The sequence below is a fragment of the Nipponia nippon genome, unplaced genomic scaffold (assembly GCF_047370975.1).
Source record: "Nipponia nippon isolate SJK-2023a ecotype South Korea unplaced genomic scaffold, ASM4737097v1 scaffold_4, whole genome shotgun sequence".
Taxonomy (NCBI): domain Eukaryota; kingdom Metazoa; phylum Chordata; class Aves; order Pelecaniformes; family Threskiornithidae; genus Nipponia; species Nipponia nippon.
Window position 1 is genome coordinate 85,060,807 of NW_028262358.1, and position 17,520 is coordinate 85,078,326.

The window sequence follows — 17,520 nt, forward strand, 5'->3', positions numbered from 1 at the left end:
TGCGGGGGAGAGAGAGAGAGAGAACTGGAAACTTTTCTCAGTCAGATGAACTGCCCAGTTTTCTAGACACTTCTACTAAGAGATATTTGCTGTATTAACTAGGTTGCAATCCATCTATCACATCTTTTTGCATGTCATCGGCATAGTATTTAAAGTAAGAAAGTTCTGTTATCCCCATTTTATAAGTGAAACAAGAAGCACAGAGGAACTAAGTGACCTCAAGTTACACTGAAAATCTGTGCAATGTCTAGGAACTGAATCTCTCCAGTCCCAGTCCAACACTTTAGCCATGAGATGCTCTTTCTGTTGCTGGTAGCAAGATTATAAAATACAGCTAATACCCATTGACTATGTCTACATTAGCAAATGAAACGAGAGATAGACTGCTCTTTGGCCCTGAGGCCAGCTGACACAGTGTGGTTCCAATCTGCACAGCCAAGTTCTCGTACCCAAAATAGGGATTTCACGTTCAAGCTGTTTGCCGAGAGCGTTAACTCCCAATCTACGTACGCTCCAGCGCTGCTTGGGAGAGTGCTACTTAGCACCAGCCAAAATTCTGACAAAACCTGTGCTAACAATGTAACAGCACGCATGATTGCAAACCAGAGTCTGAGGCTATTCCCTGACCCTCTCAGGTCTGCTAGTACAGATGTAGCCTTGTTTTCCAGATATCAATTGTTTGAAAGCTTTGTCTGTTGAGAACACATAGCGTTTGAAAAGGCCCTGCCAACAATACTGAGATTGCAAGCATTTCTTTTGCTTTCCAAATATTCCTATAACTGTGAAGTCTCAGCACTACCTTGGTCTGCACCAAACATTTATCCAGCGGTAATGCTGGGAAAATGAGAGGCATTTTGAAGTTTTATGCCCAAGTGCAACTTCAAGAGTAAGATAATGCGCTACAACTCTGTTCTGGTCTTTTCTGCCTGCAGCTGGAAAGTTTGGAGCCACAAAAATCAATGTCCTATTGTTCAGTGATTTCTTTTTGCATGTTTCTTTGTGTGCTGGAGGGAGAATATTCATTTTCTCTCTTGTTTGAAATGCATTATTTAGTTATTATTCACTTACTAACCCAAGACAAAGATATGGTATGACATTAGTGTTCTGAAGTGCTATCGATTACCAGTACAAAATGAAAATATATAATTGATGAAAACATCAGGATCCTATGGGGACTTACAGTTCGAAAGGTTAAAAAGGAAATGCTGATCTCTTGAAACAAATTGATCTACATGCAGCCAAGTTGAGCTGAGTCTCTAAGCAAGCTGGGAGAGACAAGACAGAGCAGCTTGTTTGTTTTTCATCTGTAGTAAAAATACAACGGCTGTAATTTGAAAAGAGCAAGTGTCACATTTGTGTAAAGTCTTCTGTTTGTTCTTCAGTTCATTGCTAGCGATACAGCTCTCTGTTTTGCAAATAAACTGTCTCATCTCAGTTCCTCACTCCCAGGACTGTCGGGGCTATGGCAAGCCTGGAAGCTGTATTCCAGTCCTGCTGGGAGGAAAGTGCTATGTTTTGCTGCTGGGTATGCCCTAATACCACATGGTAAGTAGTGTTAATAAATCTCACAGAGAGAGATGCATATCTTTCAGTTCACCTAGAAGAAAGTCTTGCTACAAATGGGGTTTCTGTAAGAAAGATTGCTGGGAAAAAAAATTAGAAAATACCTTCCTCTCTTGTAAGGAGATAGACAACTGGTAGCTAGTAAGTGGTGCTGTTCATTGCCACGGGGAGATCCACATTCAAATTGTGACCTGCCTTTCCCCTAAAGTCCACAGTCTGCCTCAGGAGCAATACGCTCAAAACACTCAGAACTAGATTGAGTCATTCCTCCCTTTACTATTGAGTGTCTCCAGAAGGAGTAACTTCCTCTTTTACTCTGCTGTGACTGTGACACCAGTTGGCTTCGGTAGGAAAAATAGGGATACTTTGCTGATCTCTTGGACTTCTACTCGCAACTGAGAGCCACAGAACAGGCTCTGCTTTCTCTTATCAACTAGAAGTACCTGGGCAAGGGTAGGGGAAGAATGAAAGCTATCATGTGAAAAGAGTAGTTTATTTCCTGTCTAGAGCAAAGATGGCATGTAGCAGAAGGCTGTCACAGCTGATTCTCTGGTCCATTCCTAATATGGCTGTCACTCTGTTTGACCTTCACTAATACTAAACCCTGAAGGTACAATCTAGGCACATTCAGCCATTGAAGGAGAGCCTTCTCCTCAAAGGAAATCCATTCTCTTTCATCCCAGGGAAATAAGATAAAACAAAAATGCAAAAATATCTTTTCACCATTTTCCCCTCAGCTTTCTCAGCAAAGGGCACACCTACCATCTGTCATTGAATCGATGAAACACAACAATGTGCACCGAAAATATGTTTGTCTATATTTGTTTCCCTTTAGAAAGGAAGAACATAAGAATGGTTGTGTCAGGCAAGACGAAAGGTCCGCCTATCTTTGAATCCTCTCTGATGTGGTCAGTAAGAAACGTGCCCAGAATATATGAGGATAAACAGGAGGCAGCAGTTCTCCACAGCCTCCTGCAGCCTGAGCCCACAGAATTTTTTGAACTCAAGGTCATTTCTTTGTGTTCCGTAATCCGGAATGGATTTTTCATCCAGAAATGTTTCTATCATGTATTTTAAAACCGTCTAACTTTTGTCACCCACAATCCCCTTGGAAAAGGGTCCTGCAGTTTAATTGTATGTTGGGTAAAAAACTAAGTCTACAGCACTTATACGGTGAGAAGCTCTCAGTAATTGTTCCCTATTCACAACTGCATTGATTGCTATCACATCCCCATTCAGTCACCTCTCGTTCAGGATGAAGAATGCTAGTCTATTCAACCTCTCCTTGTGCAGAAACCATTACATACCTTTGATCATTTCCATTGCCCTTCTTTGGGTTTGCTATAGGCTTTTTGAGATGGGTTGATCAGAACTGAATACAATATCAGAAAGGAACTCAACATTAATTCATACAGGGGCATAATCACGTGAGACATTCTGACACTTCCTACAGATGGACAATCAGCATCCTGAGAGCTTAGTAAGCCATTTATGCTCCCAGCATAACTCTAAGCTAATGGAGCAACATCACCCTCAATTTTGCAGAGCAAAAGTGTAAGCCTAGGGAACCAAATACACCAATCAATAACTTACCATTCATTTCATCAGCAATGTATTTGTTTAAACAGAGGCAGTTATGTGCCTAAACACATTTGTAAATTTAAGCCTGAGAGACAAATTTGCTCCAGGTCAGAGAGGCAGCCTGTGGCAGATGAGGGAATTGAAAGCAGGTCTCCCAAATCTCACATTAGCACCATAATCACTCGCTTTCTCTCATTCTGTGCGCTCACTACTGATGTTTAACATGCTTCATCCACTGTATTTATCTGTCATCTCTGGAATCCTAATGTGTTTCTAGGTGAAATATAACAAAATCTTCACTTTTTTGATAAGGGAAGGTTATGTAATGAAGAATACTTAAACATTCCTAAACTGAGATTTGGGTTTGGATAATATATAGACTATGAGCTGCCTGCATATTCATTTCAGTGCATTCCTCACTCCTATGGAAAAAAAAAGGGGGGGGGGGGAAGACATCACGTTTACTAGCTTTAACACTGGCTGCTCTTGCCAACTGAAAGCACTTAAATTCTCTCTTCCTACAGCTGCCTCTGCTGCAGACTTCTGAAACAAAAAAACCTGAAATAAGATAAAAGAGCAAAGAGCATAAGGGCTACTAAGTTGCTGCTTTAAAGTTTAGCTCTGTATTTAAAAGTTGTAAGGTTTGAAAATGTGCCATTAAATTATACCACAGGCATCTACTTGAGCGGAGTTCAGCTTGCACAGCCTTCTTTCTATTGACAACAACGATCCAGAGTCAGGTTTTTTCAATCAGGTTAGGAATTCACTGTTCAATTTATCAGGTTTGCTTTTGGCCTGAAAGAGAGCATATAAATTAAAAGCATACCCCAATAAGACACAAGCTTTGATGTCTAATAGGGGTTCTGTGAATTCATTATTTTAATATTTTAGATTTATAATCAGAAGGCTAGCCATTTTGCTCCAGTCTACGTAATACGTTTTTCATGGTCCCTTTCCCAGCTCCCTCTGACAAATGTTTTCCTCAGATTACATTCATTAATACTCGGGATGTTTTGCAAGCCCTAGGGCACTAAGATCAGGGATGATTTGAAACATCAACTTTCCTAGATATTAAAAATATAGTTCAAAAGAAGTTGAGGGACCTTTGCATCACTTGAAATATTTATCTTTAATAAAGTATCAGCATAAATCTGCTGAAAAATTACTTTGAAGGGTGGTATAACATCTAGCAATGCAGAAATGATAAAAGAAGCTAAAGAAAAAGGAAAGAACTAGTTTAGGAGAAACTGCACAGGATAAGACTCGACATAGGACATTCAAGAGTTCGTTTTTTTGAAGGAAGCTGCTGTCACCATATAAAGATGGTTCATCCTCTACTGTTTGCTGGTACGCCAGAGCACTGAAGCTCCACAACATTCATTCTTGGGCAAAGCAATGAAAAAAAATCACAGATTTGCTCTAATCCTAAAATGCTTGTCCTCCTTTTGATCAGCCAACCTGCACAGGTAGGACATATAAACCAGCATAGTCTGGCTGCTTTTCCACTCCCTTGACATGAAGCAGTCAGAAAACTAGCTAAAGTGGGTAGTTAAGCTGAGTTTGCACTCGCTTTGCATTGCTAGAGCAATACAACTCAGTGGTACAGTATGTGCAATTCAAAACAACAATCAGGTATACCAGAGTCACCAACTGTAACCAATAAAGTATGGAAATTTCACATTAGCTCTTTGATGTTAAATCCATCACACTTTCAGCTGGCCAGCAGTCACAGGACAGTCATCTTTTTAATTGCTCTGTAGTATTTAGGAATGATGTGATGCCTTAGAGACAGAGCTGCAGAATCAATCCTCAGTTAAAACTTTACTGGAGTATTTGCTTCACAAATACTTTTTTACTTCATTTTTTCTTTTAGAGAAAATCCAACATGTAGAATTTTTGCTTCTGGTATTTGCACTGCATGTAGCTGATTAGTGACTGAAAGTCACATATGGAGTTATACAACATCCTAATTCTCCTTTGCTTATATTACTATGAGCAGAGGTAACTCCCCTTCTCTCCAAAACATATTTAGATTTGCACTGTACCATTTAGAATCATCCTTGATTAGACAAGCAAAATTTTCAGGTGAAATGTTATTATTTATTACAGCTATTTTTCCTTCTGACATCTGTAATATAGAGAGAACATAAATGGTAAAGCAGGTCTGAGACCAATTCATTGATGAATTTAGAAAGTTAAACTCTTCCAATAAGATCCTTCACTGAAGGACCTATCGTATTACAGAGTCAGTTTCCAATGGATCCAGTGCCTTTGTGATACTCTGATCAAGAGATCCCAACTCATTACAGGTAATTGATGTTTGGAACTACACATGCCCCGGTTTTCCTAGGTTCTGCCTTATGTACTCATATTTGGTCATTTTATGTATTTTGCATTTTGATGTGAAGAATGTTAATGAAGTGAAAAAGTTCAAACTGAAGTCACAGAATCACAGACTGGTTTGGGTTAGAAAGGACCTTTAAAGATCACCTAGTCCAAGCCCCCCTGCCATGGGCAAGGACATCTTTTAGTAGATTAGGTTGCTCAAAGTCTCGCCCAACCTGACATTGGCTGTCCCATTCCCTGTCCCAGGAAACTTCTCTGGGAAACCTGTTCCAGTGTCTCACCACCCTCATTGTAAAAAATTTCTTCCCTATGTCCAACCTAAACCTACACTCTTTCAGTTTAAAACCGTTACCCCTTGTCCTATCACTACAGGCCCTGGTAAAAAGTCTCTGTCTTTCTAATAAGCCCCGTTAAGTATTGAAAGGTCTCCCCAATAAGGTCTGCTCAGCCTTCTCTTCTCTAGGCTGAGCAACCCTAACTGTCTCAGCCTTTCTTCATAGCAGACGTTCCAGCCCTCTGACCCCTTTCGAGACCCTCCTCTGGACCCACTCTAACAGGTCCATGTCTTTCTTTATATATGTCTTTTTAAATATTTTTAAAGCAATAAACTGTTTTTGGAAGGACTGCAATTCCATACCTTTTTTGCTGGAATCATTAAAAGCAGTAACAGTGAAAGTATTAGAATGGCTGAAAGCCCCATCTGCAACCTCGGACCCTACTGTGGTGTAGCAATATACAAAAAAATACTGCTCTAAGAAGTGCTAGTACATTGCCTGGTTCTGGTTAACTAATGCTAATTGATTTTTAATTTTTAGCAAAGAATACATTTAAAGAGAAAGTAGTTAATGTTGTAGGTACTTAGAGGATGCCATTAAATGCATCCATATTCTTTTCTGAAGGGAGCTTATTTTTAATTTTTGGAAATTATTCCCTGAAGGCAGGCTGCAAGGGCCAATCAGGAAGGAAGGGTAATTCTAAGGGTATAAAATATACTTTTTTGAAAAAAAAAAAAAAAACAACAAAAACCTAGACAGTTGGGCAAAATGATGCTCAGAGTGAAAGGGGCATACTCAGGAAAGGTAATACAGTTATAAGAAACTAATTATTTTCAACAGCATCAACAGAAGTCGAAATCTGAGTGCTCTTCAGGAGCCTTTTTTTTTACGGAGAACTTGATTAAGGAGCAAGGTTAAGTAGCAATGGAAATTTTAAAGCATACACCCCCCCCCCCAAAAAAAAAAAAAAAAGAACAATACCCAGGTCATACTCCAAAGAGTTCTAAAGAAATTCAGTAATTCAGTTGTGAAACCACAGAATAACTAACAAAAGTACATCCCCTTCTGCTTATTGCAAACTCTATTACTTTCCAGCAGAGTGAGAAAAGACAAATATCAGACCAAGATTTGTAAGGGGCTACAGAGGCAATTCTGGGAATTACAGACTAATGAGTCTGATTAACATACCAGAAAATTCATTTGCCTGCTAATTAGCATAAAATACAATAGAAGATAGAGCAGGTGGGCACATGAATAACTGTAAGATATCTGGGCAGAATCAACATCATTTTTATAATTAATGAAACAGAGATTTAAAGGACATAGTGAGAAAACAACATTTCAGTAGGTATAATGCACCATGAATTCAAAAAAAACCAAACCCAACCACATGCTTCAAATAAGGTCCCTCAGCAACAGCTCTGAAGAGCAACTAATGTGGCTCTAAGATACGAGGAAAGACTTTTCAGGGATTAATAATGGTTTGGAAGACAGGAAGCAACAGTTTGGAACAAATGGTTCATTCTCAGAAGGTGAGGAATTTGCCAGCACAGGTACCTCAAAAATCAATGCTGGGACCAATGTTGTTCAATAAACTAATGAATAATCTGCAAAAGTAAAAGAATAGTGAGGTCTGACCAAGTCTGACATTGGCCTCGTTAGCTCTCCATGGTAAATTCGAGAAAAATAAACTTGGGAAAGGAAGTAGAGGGCCTTGAAGCAGATGGTAAGTAGCTTATAAGTGAGGAAAACAAAGGAGCTAGGGGAAAGAGGTAAAGCGAGAGATAACAGTGAACAGGACTGGAAATGTTCTCAGTCCATTCCCTGCCTCAAGGCTGGGCAGCTGTAAGATGTTACATCATCCTTGACAGATGTGGTGAGAAAGCCTCCAATGATATAGCTTCTACGGCATTAGGAAAGCACATTGTTCAAGTGATTCATTGTCCTTAATGCTAGGAACTCTAATACCTAACCGTAACCTGTCTTGCTGCAGGTCATGCCTATTGCCCACACCATAAATACAGAGAACAGATTACTCCTTTGCTCTTTTGCGGAAGGCTTTCACATCTTCAAAGCCTGTTGTCGTAATCCCACATTTATCATGAAATGAGATACTCTAGACCAGTCGTAGTTCTCCAGTGTGTCCGCACCAAGGATGACTAGAGCAAAAAGATTATGTCACACGACTTCCAAACTTCCTTTTGCTTATACTTCTTACTATGAAGTCTGTCCTTGTGTAACAGCAAGACATTGTTGACTCATGTTCAGGTTATTATCACTATACTCACAGACACCTTCCTGAAGGACTGTTGCTTAATCAGTTGTTTCCCATCCCATATTTGTGTAGGTGATTATCACTGCCTAACTGAATATCCCTATTGATTTACAGGTTTTTATTAGAAACCATTTCATCAGTTCACTGAGATAATTTTGAATTCCAACTCTGTCCTCCAGAGGATTTGCACTGCCTCCCAGAAACCTGATCTACTAGGGGTTGATGGGATCCATCTGTCAAAGAAGAAGAGTATTTTCAGTCATAGGGGTGAAGAAGGCTTTAAACTAAAGTTGCTGGGGGAGGGGAACCTCAATCTATCCCACTCAAGCTGACTTGATCTGAAGAGCAGCACAAGTGAATTCCAGCCACTCCAGCCACTAAGTCAGCTTCATTGGAGGCCCAACTTAAATGCCTTTATCCACACTCAGGTAGCATGGGCAATAAACAAGAGGAGTTAGAGACACGTGCACACCTGCAGGGCTATGATCTTAACATCACGGAGACATGGTGGAATGGCTCCTATGACTGGAGTGTTGGAATAGAAGGATACAGACTCTTTAGGAAGGACAGGCAGGGGAGACAAGGAGAGGGTGTTGCCTTCTATGTCAATGACCAGCTGGAGTGCATGGAGCTCCACTTGGGGATGGATGAGGAGCTGACCGAGAGTTTATGAGTCAGGATTAAAGGGAGGGCAGGGACAGGTGACATTACAGTGGGTGTCTGCTGCAGGCCACCCTACCAGGAAGACCAAGAGGATGAGGCCCTCTATAGACAGATAGGAGCAGCCTCACGTTCACAAGCCCTGGTCCTCATTGGGGACTTCAGCCACCCCAATATCTGTTGGAGGCACAACACAGCAGGGCAACAGCAACTCAGGAGGTTCCTGGAAGGCATTGATGATAACTTCCTTCTCCATGTGATAGAGGAGTCAACAAGGAGAGGTGCTATGCTGGACCTTGTTCTCACCAACAACGAGGGGCTGGTGGGGAATGTGAAGCTCAAGGGCAGCCTTAGATGCAGTGACCATGAAATGGTGGAGTTCAAGATCCTTAGGGCACTGACGAGGGCACACAGTAAGTCACTACCCTGGACTTCAGGAGAACAGACTCTGGCTCCTTCAGGGATCTGCTTGGTAGAGTAGCATGGGTTAAAGCCCTGAAGGGAAGAGCGGCCCAAGAAAGCTGATTAATATTCAAGGATTACCTCCTCCAAACTCAGGAGCGATGCATCCCTACCAAGAGAAAGTCAGGCAAAAATGACAGGAGGCCTGCATGGATGAACAAGGAGCTCCTGGACAACCTCAAACACAAAAAGGAAGCCTATGGAGGGTGGAAGCAAGGACAAGTAGCCTGGGAGGAATGCAGAGAAATTGTCCAAGCAGCCAGGGATCAGGTTGGGAAAGCTAAAGCCCTGACAGAATTAAATCTAGCCAGGGACATCAAGGGCAACAAGAAAAGATTCTATAGGTATGTAGGTGATAAAAGGAAGACTAGGGAAAATGTGGGCCCTGTCTGGAAGGAAACAGGAGACCTGGTCACCCGGGATATGGAGAAGGCTGAGGTACACAACGACTTTTTTGCCTCAGTCTTCACTGGCAGGTGCTCAAGCCACCGTGCCCAAGCCACAGAAGGCAAAGGCAGGGACATGGACAGTGGGATTGAGTGCACTCTCAGCAAGTTTGCCAATGACACCAAGCTGCGTGTTGCGGTCAACACACTGATGGGAAGGGATGCCATCCAGAGGGACCTTGACAGGCTTGACAGGTGGGCCTGTGCAAACCTTATGAAGTTCAACAAGGCCAAGTGAAAGGTCCTGCACATGGGTTGGGGCAATCCCAAGCACAAATACAGGCTGGGCAGAGGATTGAGACCAGCCCTGAGGAGAAGGACTTGGGGGTGTTCATTGATGAGAAATTCAACATGACCTGGCAATGTGCGCTTGCAGCCCAGAAAGCCAACCATATCCTGGGCTGCATCAAAAGAAGCATGGCCAGCAGGTCGAGGGAGGTGATTCTCACCCTCTACTCTGCTCTCATGAGACCCCACCTGGAGTACTGTGTTCAGCTCTGGGGCCCCCAACATAAGAAGGACATGGACCTGTTTGTGTGAGTCCAGACAAAGTCCACGAAGATGATCAGAGGGCTGGAGCACCTTTCCTATGAAGACGGTCCAAGAGAGTTGGGGTAGTTCAGCCTGGAGAAGAGAAGGCTCCAGGGAGACCTTATCGCAGCCTTCCAGTACCTGAAGGGGGCCTACAAGAAAGCTGGAGATAGACTTGTTACAAGGGCATGTAGTGATAGAACAAGGGGTAATGGCTTTAAACTGAAAGAGGGCAGATTTAGATTAGATAGAAGGAAGAAGTTCTTTACTATGAGGGTGGTGAGGCACTGGAACAGGTTGTCCAGAGAAGCTGTGGATGCCCCATCCCTGGAAGTGTTCAAGGACAGGGTGGATGGGGCTTTGAGCAACTGGGTCCAGTGGAAGGTGTCCCTGCCCATGGCAGGAGGGTCTGAACTAGATGATCTTTAAGGTCCCTTCCAACCCAAACCATTCCATGATTCATGTCAACAAGTTCAGAACTTTGGTGAAGTCCTGAATAAACTCTGACCAGAAAGACACCAAACAAGACTGTATGTTTCTATTTAGCCAATAACCACAAAGAGTTACTCTCTAGATTTGGTTATTAACTAATTTCACTTCCTCCCTTCCTAACTTTCGTGAAGACCATGTTTATCTAAAGAAGAAATGTATTTCCTGCTTCTCTCTTATCCATGTCATTGTTATCTTGTCATACAAAGAAAGACACTGGATTTCTTTGATTTTTTTTTTTTTTTTACTGCTAAGTCCTTTGGGTTGTTAAACATCTTTTTGTCTTCAAGGTGAATGTAGCACAACTTGTTTCATAAGTTGTTCCAGAATTTTCCTGGAACTTAAATGAAGGCATCTTTTTTCCTTTTGTAAATATAAACCCAATATAAGCCCTTTTCTGTTTTTCAGTGCTTCCTTGCTGTGATAACCAGTGTTATGGTTACCCTCCATATCTTAAACATAAGTGCTAGTATTTTCAAGTTCTTTAAATATCCCAGGATGATGTTGGCCAGCCCCATCCACTTGAAGACATCTAACTTTTCTAAGAGCTCTCTAACTTGTCCTTTCCCATTGTAGTCTTGAATCTTACCTCCTTTTAAAATTGGTATTAATTATACTTCAAATTCCTCCAAGCAGTCTTTTCTGCAAAGACTGATGCAAAAAGGTCATCATATCCCACTAAGCCTTTTTACCCTCTTCTTACAGTAGTTTTACTGCACAGGAGAGAAAGAAACCTATTTCACTGGTATTTCTCTTACCAATTACATATACATGGAATGATTTCCTATTACTCCTGATGTCTTTTGCCAGGTGCCTCCTATTCTTGACCTTGACTTTTTCGAATTAGTAACTAGGTTCCCATTGTGCTCTGTTACAGTCATCCTTCAACATCAAATCTAATTCACAGGTTTAGTATATGTATGCATGTGTTAGAGGTCAACAGTGACCTCACCATTTAGCAAAGATGGCTTTTGATCCACTTCTTATTATGCTTTGTCACTGCTGGGTTTTCTGCCTGTGTCGTTAGTACCACCTCTTTGAACATACTTCTCTGCATTTAAGTTTACTTTAAAAAAAAAAAAAAAAAATCTGTTTTCTTGCTCGTCTCCTTCCTTCCTTCCCTAAGTAGATGCTACCATTTTTGTGGTGATTCTCATTCAAGCCACTCCCCACTTTCACATTTTTCAAACGTTAATTTTGTACTGTTTCAAACAGTAATTTTATAACTGTTCATTACTTCTTCAGTTGCTTTTCCCATTTTCTGAATCAAAAGTTTGTCATGAGTGCAAGAACTGAGGAGACACAGAGGATATATCTCCTCAGTTCTTGAACTCATGACAAACTTTTGATCAGTAATTGGTTGAAATTATATTAAAGAGTCAACTCAGGTGACACATGGGCAAATTCAATGGAATAGTCAGCATGATTTCCATGGAAGTCATGCTCCAGAAGTGCATTGGAGTTCTCTGAAAGAGTTAAAAAGCATATGGAAAAGTGTAATCCAGAGGATACCTTTTTTTTTTCCTCCTTTACAAGGTTCATCACCCGTGACTCTCAAACTAAGCTGTCCCAGGATAAAAATGAAGGTCCTCTCAAGGATATCAAAGATTAATTACTAGTTAAGGGATATAAAATTAACAATAACAATAAATGGTCAGTTTTCACATTTTAGGAAATTTACCGATGATGGTCTTCTGTGCTAAAGCTTATGCTCCTTAACACATTCATGAACAAGGGGGCTAAGTTTTCTGCTTATCCGAAATTACTCACTTCACTTGCAAACTGGCTGTGAAGAGCTGCAGGAGATACTATGTTTCTAAGTGAACAGGTAATAACATGCTAAATGAAATCCACTGTCAATAAATACAAAGCAAAGAACAGGAGAGGGAAATAACCACACAATGTAGACACAACAATGCATTCCAAATTACCCCTTACAAAAAGATCTTGCACTCATCTCAAAAAACATCATCTTCATGCTCAGCAGCAGATTAAAAAACAAAATGGACCACTGGGGACTAATAGGAAAGGAAAAATGAACAAAACAGACAACATCATTACATAACTCTGTTACACAGTGTACAGTTCACTTTATCTCATCCTCCCCCAAAAAATAAGGATAACAATTATTCACATTGTCTTATAACCCAGTAGCTAGGGACACCATATTTAATTATCAAGAAGCAGATTTAAAGCATCTGAAGGCTGTCTCATGCACAATTATCCCAATCTGATGCAGGCAAAAAATTAAGCTGTTGGGATAAGAGTGGCAAGAACAGGAGATGGAGCCTGTGAGGTGAAGACAGAAGGAAGTCAAGGAAGGGGGGTGGATACAAGTGATGGGGTGAGAGTCACGGCTGAGTGGCAGGGGAACCATTACAGCTAGTGCTGTACACACATAATAAGAGAAATCTATTGCCAGCTTACTAGGTTTACACAAATTTTACAGAAACATGAGGCTCCCAGTGGATGAAAAAGTATTACATCGCCATCTAGAGCAGAAAAAAGGAAAATATAGGAAAATGTTAGGTGCACACAGCTGCTTTGGAACAAAACAAAACAAAACAAAAAAATAGTTAAAATAGAGAAGCATTCGGAACCTCTTCAATCAGGAAATCCTCAGAAGCAGTAAGGATGCTTTTTGTCAAACCCTCATGTGAAGGGAAGCCCCCAGTCAGCACACAGTAGGACCAGAGCTTTGGCACCATGTGGCCTGCAGATGAGCCTCAAACTAATAGGTTAGAGAGAAAAATAGCTACAGGAAGAAAATACTTGATTTGACAAGACAAATCTCACCCGTGGCCTTGTCTAGTACCCTTTTTCTAAAAGGGCCACATGCTTCAAAGGAAGGCCCAAGAAACTTTGCAAAGAAAAACTGTCTGTTGAGGGACAATGTTGTTTGTTTTTCAAACTAACCCAAATAAATCAGTGTTTGGTTCTTACATAATAGAATAAAAGTTTATTCAGTTTCTAAATCAATTTTCATGCCCCTGATATAACTATGTGCATTCTTTCTGCAGCAATATAAATATAAATACAAGTCAGTAAGTGCTTGTTGTTAGTAAAAACAAAGACAAGGAAAACATTTCAAGGTGTTCTTCACAAGTTCAACAGTTTTACAAACTAAATTAACTTCCTGACTTATAAATTTAAAGGGATGTATAAAATCCAAACTAGAACAGCGTGTGAATACACAAACAGCCAAATTGTCCCCTGAATTGCACTACTACTGGCCGACGCCTTATATCTGTGGTAGAAATGCAACTGTTGGAATGAAAAGCAGCAAGCTCATAAGCAATGGGGTGGCAGGAGGGAGAGGAAGGCACCCTGGCTGCTGCAAGGAAGCAGTGTTGCCGCTCTAGAGCCTTTCCTTGCACCCTCCTGGCCACATGCAGCAGGAGAAGAAAGCCACCATCTCTACACTACACCACTTCCACCTCTGCCCCTGCTGTCAGCATCAAAACCACCTTCCCCACTGCCACCACCGCAAATATTCACACTATCCACCCCCATGGATAGTGACTGCCTCCATCTATCACAGCAGGAGCCAGAGCTCCCCGTGTCCCAGGCTTCCCTACAGCACCCTTATAAATGAAGGTGTGGTGAGGCAGGCACTGGTTTCCACCATGCCACAAAGCACACTAATACCTTCAGGTTTTTACAGCATTGATATCCATGACAGTCCATACAACAGCCAATTTACAGTTTGACAGGGCACCCGGTAGGTTCCAACTGTTACACTGTCTTCCCTGCACAACCTCCACAAATCTGGTAAGTCACAACAGCCAGAACAGTTTGCTTAGGACCAAGCAAGAGCAAAATTGAATTACCTCTTGTTATTAGAGAAATTTGTCCCAGAGGAAGGTGTTGAAACCACTGAAGCAAGAAAGTGAGAGACCATTTTATGGCTCACTGAGTTATGAATGGTCTATGAATACACAGACAAAGTAGTCTCCAAAGCTACCAGACTCCAGCTATGGGCTCCATGTTTGATTAAAAGATTATAAATGGTCAGACACATACTCCTGTTCTGTTCTCCAACAGTTTATGACTCCTTTCCATTTTACAGTACTCAGTGGCAGAGCTTGCCTAGTCCAGGCATGCACTGAGACTTCGATTGTTTACCTTAGTTGATTCAAGCTGACATGTTTAAAAATTATTATATCCATTTGTTCTGCTACATGTTTTGTCTCCCTTGCTTATACTTCTTAATTTCTTGCTTCTCCTATTATTGGTCTTATGACTAAAGGCTTTAATTTATTCACCACAGAATGCTTTTACACACATTTTCTGTCATTCATTACACATTGTCTCCATTGTCTCCCAGTACCTCTAGGGTGTAGTAAGAAGAATTGAGAATATAAAAAGTTACACTATATATTACCTCATATGTCTGTCTTAGACTTTAGCTATTGAACTTCTATGCACTTTAATAGAGCAGACTTTTCCCTACTGAAATTATTCAATCATGAAAGTTTAATAGTAGGTGTGAGCCTACACAGTATCAAAGTGCAAAATCAGGAATGTTAGCAGACACAGGAAAATGTAATCAAGACACATCTTAGTACCCCAATAAATCTGATGAGAAAATGATCAGAATAAGCAAGATAATCCCTGCCTTCTTTTTATATCCTTCTTCTGCCTTCATTTTCTATCCTCTGCCTTCCTGCTCTATTTGATTTTTGCTCACACTTTCATATGTGGGGGGTTTTTTAACACTATCCTCACACAAGTATACTTCAACTTTGAGAGAGAAATTCTGTCCAGATCAATACATCACTTGATAATTTAAAGTTCACACTGACATGTCCTTACCTCCAGGCATACAGGAAGAAGAACATCCATTACACATATGAGAAAAGACAGTGAAAACCTTTCTACCTAAAAAGTTTCAGATTTCTTGTCAGGATCTCAGTGGATTTTGACTCCTTTTTAATCCATTTCAATTACTCTTAAGCAACATTCCCTACATTTGTTTAAGTTACTAAATATTCAGACGCCATCTTAACAACTATCTCTGGTGGATTTTGCTACCATGACTAGAAGATTCAAAGCATGGTCTTCCCCACCAAAGCCAGTGCCTCCACATACTTGCCTTTGAAAAGAAAGCCTGGAGGGAGATCCTGCTATCCCAATTTTATATCTGCAAAAGATTGTCCTGCTGCAGTAGGGGAATAGCCAACAGGTATCCTCTACAGACATCTTCTAATGGAATCATTTAAATGAGACTTAGCTTGTTGAGGTTCAATATTTAATAGTCTGACATAAAAAGAACACACAAAAATCTTACTAAACCTAAAGCAATTGCTATACATAGTAAGGAAGCAACAGGTAAAAGCCAACAAAGCCAAACTCTGAAAGCAGATTCTCTGATCACAATTTTTCTGTTACAAGTGCTGATAAAATTACTTCTTCAGATCAATTTTGCATTAACAGGCATCACCTGTGAGGAGCACCTGCAGCTCTCCTTCCTCAGCCACCTCTTACAATTTGACAATAATATCAGAGAGCAAGTGTTTTGAGAGGGATCTGGAAAGCAGTGGAAGGCTAATTAAACCAACTTACTCTCTGAAGCTATGATTAAAATGCAAGCTTCTTTGTACCCTTAAGGACAAATTAGGAGCAAGGGCATCAAACAAGAATCTACACAGATATGCTACAGTCAGAAAAAATGCAAGCAGTACATTAAAAAAGAAAAATCAAAGGACAGGTCTGCTGATGTTGGGAAAATGCACACAATAGACATAGTACCTTGCTGACTTTTTCCCAAGTATCACTGTTCTTTACTACTAAGATTTTTTTGGAAACAGCCAAAAGTCTGACATCCGAGAGCATTTCCTCTTGATCTCCTTCCCAAGCTCTGGCACTAGAGAACTGCATGAGAAAAAGAGCTTACCTCTTTCAAAATGTAAAAGTGCTTTTCTGTCTAAGAGACCACCTAGTTATTGTGATGATTACTTCTGGCTAACCTGCAAGTTGTAAGCTTCTGGAGGCTAATTAGAAAGCATCTCGTAACCACAGCTGTCATGAGGCACACCCACTACCTCTTTCTTATTACCTCAGCCAATGCTCAGCTTCAGAAATCATCCTTTCAGAAAGGCATAACAAAAAACCTTCAGTCTATATTCATATCACTAAATCTATACAAATGCACTCTAAAATCTTAGTAGTGCTCATCACAATCATTTTATCAGCCTGAGCATTTTTTACATAGAGCTGTGAATTAATATCTCCTTTCCACAATAATTCTTCTGCACCTTCTGTAACTGCCTTCTGAAGAATTTGTTCAGGCCTTTTCTATCTTTCAAAAAATGGAAGTGAATATGGCTCATTGGAAACTAAAATTGCCAGGTTAAGTACCACCTTTTATTTTTATGGTTTGCATTCATGTAATAGGAATGAGATTTATGTTCCTAACCTTGAAATATTCTGAACTAATTATTTACTTAATATTTATGTTAAATTATCTGTGATTGCAGCACTGACTATGAAAGCAACCAGAAAAAAAACCTGCAGGTGGCCTGTAAAGCTAATTTTGAAGTTAGCTGTACTAAGCTCATGCAGTGGTCTTATGGAATATTAATATAGTGTTATAAACTACCGTACCCTCAGGGTGTTCACCTGCCATGGAATTTAATTTACTTCATATCTCATCTAATAGACTGAATCTCATCTATTAGGTAAATATAATGTGAATACGTTTCCTTGTTTCTCTAAGGAGTTTATTGGTAAAACCTGGAGAGGCATTCCCACAGAATCTTCTACTGCTATAATTAGCTTGAAATTGAGCTATTGTGCCCTTTGCTGTATTAAGCAATACAGAATATACAGTCTAGGTACAAAATAGCACCGCGCTCAGAGTCAATGCAGCAGCTGCATTGTTCACACAACA